At 37.6% G+C, this 5,586-nt stretch overlaps 1 non-coding gene across 1 annotated transcript; it reads right to left on the reverse strand.

Moving 5' to 3' along the window:
- Nucleotides 1–4,520: 4,520 nt before the first annotated feature.
- LOC112752934 (small nucleolar RNA R71) lies at nt 4,521–4,628 on the reverse strand. Its single transcript, XR_003177343.1, has one exon. It is a non-coding gene; the product is annotated as a small nucleolar RNA R71 (small nucleolar RNA).
- Between the last annotated feature and the right edge of the window lie 958 nt (nt 4,629–5,586).

Below are 5,586 nucleotides of genomic sequence, written 5' to 3' on the forward strand. Positions count from 1 at the left end.
CGCCTCGATTTTTGTCCTCAGTTGATCGGTCCCTCCTCCTTGGTTCCCTTATTAGGTGGGAGAACTTGACCAACTTCCCCTCTCGAATGGCCTACTCCAGGGCATCTTTCAGGTCAAAACAGTCTTGGGTTTTATGGCCATAACCCTTGTGATAATTGCAATAGAGGTTCTTGTTTCCTCCCGTCCTGTCCTTGAGTTGCCGGGGCTTCGACAGGATGTCTTTGTCGGCAATCTGCTGGTAAATCTCGACGATTGGGGCCGCCAGGCGGGTGTAGTTGGTGAACTTCCCAACGGGGGAAAAGGGTTTGAAAATCTTGGCCGGTCCTCCATCTCTGGAGTGCTCCTTAGACCTTTCTTTGCCGCCAGATGGGCGGGCATTGGAGTATACGGGCTACCGTTTATTGGCTGCCACGACTCGACTTACCTCCTCATCATTAATGTATTCCCTGGCTACGTTCTGGATCTCTTGCATTGTCCAGACAGGCTTGGTGGTGAGGTGTTTTCTGAAATCCTCAATTAGCAGCCCGTTGGTTAAGCACAGGCTGGCCACCAAATCGGTTAGGCTGTCTGATGAGCGGATAATTTATACGCTTTTTGGCATTGTTTTTAGTATGTTTTTAGTAGGATCTAGTTACTTTTTGGGATGTTTTCATTAGTTTTTATGTTAAATTCACATTTCTGGACTTTACTATGAGTTTGTGTGTTTTTCTGTGATTTCAGGTATTTTCTGGCTGAAATTGAGGGACTTGAGCAAAAATCAGATTCAGAGGTTGAAGAAGGACTGCTGATGCTGTTGGATTCTAACCTCCCTGCACTCAAAGTGGATTTTCTGGAGCTACAGAACTCGAAATGGCGCGCTTCTAATTGCTTTGGAAAGTAGACATCCAGGGCTTTCCAGCAATGTATAATAGTCCATACTTTGCCCAAGTTTAGATGACGCAAACTGGCATTCAACGCCAGCTCTCTGCCCAATTCTGGCGTCCAGCGCCAGAAACAAGCTGCAAAGTGGAGTTCAACGCCCAAACTGGCACAAAAGCTGGCGTTCGACTCCAAGAAGGACCTCTACACGTGCAACACTCAAGCTCAGCCCAAGCACACACCAAGTGGGCCCCGGAAGTGGATTTATGCATCAATTACTTACTTCTGTAAACTCTAGTAGCTAGTTTATTATAAATAGGACCTTTTATTATTGTATTAGACATTTTTGGATTATATTTTGATCTATTGATCACGTTGGGGGCTGGCCATTTGGCCATGCCTGGATCTTTCACTTATATATTTTCAACGGTACAGTTTCTGCACTCCATAGATTAAGGTGTGGAGCTCTGCTGTTCCTCAAAGATTAATGCAAAGTACTACTATTTTCTATTCAATTCATCTTATTTCGCTTCTAAGATATTCATTCGCACTTCAACCTGAATGTGATGAATGTGACAATCATCATCATTCCCTATGAACGCGTGCCTGACAACCACTTCCGTTCTACATTAGATTGAATGAGTATCTCTTAGATCTCTTAATCGGAATCTTCGTGGTGTAAGCTAGAATGATGGCGGCATTCAAGAGAATCTGAAAAGTCTAAACCTTGTCTGTGGTATTCCGAGTAGGATTCAATGATTGAATGACTGTGACGAGTTTCAAACTCGCGAGTGCTGGGCGTAGTGACAGACGCAAAAGGATGGTGAATCCTATTCCAGCATGATCGGGAACCTCAGATGATTAGCCGTGCCGTGACAGGGCATCTTGGACCATTTTCACAAGAGGAGGGGATGTAGCCACTGACAACGGTGATGCCCTTGCATAAAGCCAGCCATAGAAAGGAGTAAGACTGATTGGATGAAGATAGCAGGAAAGCAGAGGTTCAGAGGAACGATTGCATCTCCATACGCTTATCTGAAATTCTCACCAATGATTTACATAAGTATTTCTATCCTTATTTTATTACTTATTTTCGAAAACCCCAATACTATTTTATATCCACCTGACTGAGATCTACAAGGTGACCATAGCTTGCTTCATACCAACAATCTCTGTGGGATTCGACCCTTACTCACGTAAGGTATTACTTGGACGACCCAGTGCACTTGCTGGTTAGTTGTATCGAAGTTGTGACAAATTATGAATTGAGATTAGAGCACCAAGTTTTTGGAGCCATTACCAAAGATCACAATTTCGTGCACCAAGTTTTTGGCGCCGTTGCCAGGGATTGTTCGAGTTTGGACAACTGACGGTTCATCTTGTTGCTCAGATTGGGTAACTTTCTTTTCGTTTTCTTTTCAAAAAGTTTTCAAAAAAAAAAATTTTCAAAAATCTTTCAAAAATTTCTCCTTTGTTTTCGAAAAAAAAAATTTAAAATAAAAATGATTTCAAAAAAATATATTTTTCTTCAGAATTTTTAAGAATGAATTCTAGTGTTTCATGAAGCATGTTGAAGCCTGGCTGGCTGTAAAGCCATGTCTCAATTCTTTTGGACTCAAGAGAAGAGCTTCTTTATCTTTCTTAGCAAATTGGTTGCTGAATGTAAAGTTCTGCTAAAGCTTGACTGGCTATTAAGCCATGTCTAACCCTCAGATTGGAGCTTTAGACTAACATGGCAAGATTCCTGGACTTCATATTAAAAATTTTGGAATCCTTATTTTCCTTTTTTTAAAAATGATTTTCGAAAAAATTAAAAGAAAATACAAAAAAATCATAAAATCAAAAAAAAAATCAAAAATATTTTTTGTGTTTCTTGTTTGAGTCATGTGTCATGTTATAAGTTTGCTGTCAATTGCATGTGCATCTTGCATTTTTCGAAAAAATCATGCATTCATAGTGTTCTTCATGATCTTCAAGTTGTTCTTGGTAAGTCTTCTTGTTTTTCTTTGCATTTGCATGTTTTGTGTCTTTTCTTGTTTTTCATATGCATTCCTGATTTCTTTATGTCTAAGCATTAAAGAATTCTAAGTTTGGTGTCTTGCATGTTTTTTTGCATTAAAAATTTTTCAAAAATGTGTTCTTGATGTTCATCATGATCTTCATAGTGTTCTTGGTGTTCATCTTGACATTCATAGTATTCTTGCATGCATTCATTGTTTTGATCCATAACTTTCATTCATTGCATCCTTTTTCTTGTTTTTCTCTCTCATCATAAAAATTCAAAAATAAAAAAAAAATATCTTTCCCTTTTTCCCTCCTAAAATTTCGAAAATTAGATTTGACTTTTTCAAAAATTTTTAAAATCTAGTTATTTTTATGAGTCAAAGCAAATTTTCAATTTTAAAAATCTTATCTTTTTCAAAAATCAAATCTTTTTCTTCTTTCTTAGTTATTTTCGAAAATTCAAAAAAAAAATATTTTTCAAAAATCTTTTTCTTATTTTTATATCATATTGTCGAAAATAACATCATCAATTAATGTTTTGATTCAAAAATTTCAAGTTTGTTACTTACTTGTTAAGAAAGATTCAAACTTTAAGTTCTAGAATCATATCTTGTGATTTCTTGTGAATCAAGTCATTAATTGTGATTTTTAAAATCAAATCTTTTTCAAAACCAATTTCAATCATACCTTTTCAAAAATATCTTCTCATTTTATCTTTTTCAAAATTTGATTTCAAAATATCTCTTCTAACTTCTTATCTTCTTATCTTTTCAAAATTGATTTTCAAATTTGTTTCAACTAACTAACTAACTTTTTGTTTGTTTCCTATCTTTTTCAAAACCACCTAACTAACTCTCTCTCTCTAATTTTCGAAAATATCTTCCCTCTTTTTCAAAAATTCTTTTTAATTAACTAATTATTTTAATTTTTTTATTTTAATTTTCGAAAAAAAATAAAAAATAAAAAATAAAAAAATCACTGACCTTTTTCAAAAACTATTTTCAAAAATTCCCTCTCTCTCTTTTCTTCTCCTTTTCTTCTACTCACCTAAAGGGAACCTCTATACTTGGATAAAAAGGATCCATATTATTATTCTTATTTTTCTGTGCCCTCTTCTTTGTCATATGAACAGGAGCAAGGACAAGAACATCCTTGTTGAAGCAGATCCAGAACCTAAAAGGACTCTGAAGAGGAAACTAAGAGAAGCTAAATTACAACTATCCAGCAAGCACCTGTCAGAAATTTTCGAACAGGAAGAGGAGATGGTAGCCGAAAATAATAATAATGCAAGGAGGATGCTTGGTGACTTTACTGCACCTAATTCCAATTTACATGGAAGAAGCACCTCCATTCCTGCCATTGGAGCAAACAACTTTGAGCTGAAACCTCAGCTAGTTTCTCTGATGCAGCAGAACTGCAAGTTTCATGGACTTCCATCTGAAGATCCTTTTCAGTTCTTAACTAAATTCTTGCAGATATGTGATACTGTTAAGACTAATGGAGTAGATCCTGAAGTCTACAGGCTCATGCTTTTCCCTTTTGCTGTAAGAGACAGAGCTAGAATATGGTTAGACTCTCAACCCAAAGACAGCCTGAACTCTTGGGATAAGCTGGTCACGGCTTTCTTAGCCAAGTTCTTTCCTCCTCAAAAGCTGAGCAAGCTTAGAGTGGAGGTTCAGACCTTCAAACAGAAAGAAGGAGAATCCCTCTATGAAGCTTGGGAAAGATACAAGCAGCTGACCAAAAAGTGTCCTTCTGACATGCTTTCAGAATGGACCATCCTGGATATATTCTATGATGGTTTATCTGAGCTATCAAAGATGTCATTGGATACTTCTGCAGGTGGATCCATTCACCTGAAGAAAATGCCTGCAGAAGCTCAAGAACTCATTGACATGGTTGCTAATAACCAGTTCATGTACACTTCTGAGAGGAATCCTGTGAATAATGGGACGCCTATGAAGAAATGAGTTCTTGAAATTGATACTCTGAATGCCATATTGGCTCAGAATAAAATATTGACTCAGCAAGTCAATATGATTTCTCAGAGTCTAAATGGAATGCAAGCTGCATCCAACAGTACTCAAGAGGCATCTTCTGAAGAAGAAGCTTATGATCCTGAGAACCCTACAATAGCAGAGGTAAATTACATGGGTGAACCTTATGGAAACACCTATAATCCATCATGGAGAAATCATCCAAATTTCTCATGGAAGGATCAAAAGCCTCAACAAGGCTTTAATAATGGTGGAAGAAACAGGTTTAGCAATAGCAAGCCTTTTCCATCATCCACTCAGCAACAGACAGAGAATTCTGAGCAGAATCCATCTAGCTTAGCAAACTTAGTCTCTGATCTATCCAAGGCCACTGTAAGTTTCATGAATGAAACAAGGTCTTCCATTAGAAATTTGGAAGCACAAGTGGGCCAGCTGAGTAAAAGGATCATTGAAATCCCTCCTAGTACTCTCCCAAGTAATACAGAAGAGAATCCAAAAGGAGAGTGCAAGGCCATTGACATAAGCACCATGGCCGAACTTGTAAGAGAAGGAGAGGACGTGAATCCCAAGGAGGAAGACCTCCTGGAACGTCCAGTGATCAATAAGGAGCTTCCCTCTGAGGAACCAAAGGACTCTGAGGCTCATCTAGAGACCATAGAGATTCCATTGAACCTCCTTATGCCATTCATGATCTCTGATGAGTATTCCTCTTCTGAAGAGAATGAGG

This window comes from Arachis hypogaea, chromosome 15 (genome assembly GCF_003086295.3).
Source record: "Arachis hypogaea cultivar Tifrunner chromosome 15, arahy.Tifrunner.gnm2.J5K5, whole genome shotgun sequence".
Lineage (NCBI taxonomy): Eukaryota > Viridiplantae > Streptophyta > Magnoliopsida > Fabales > Fabaceae > Arachis > Arachis hypogaea.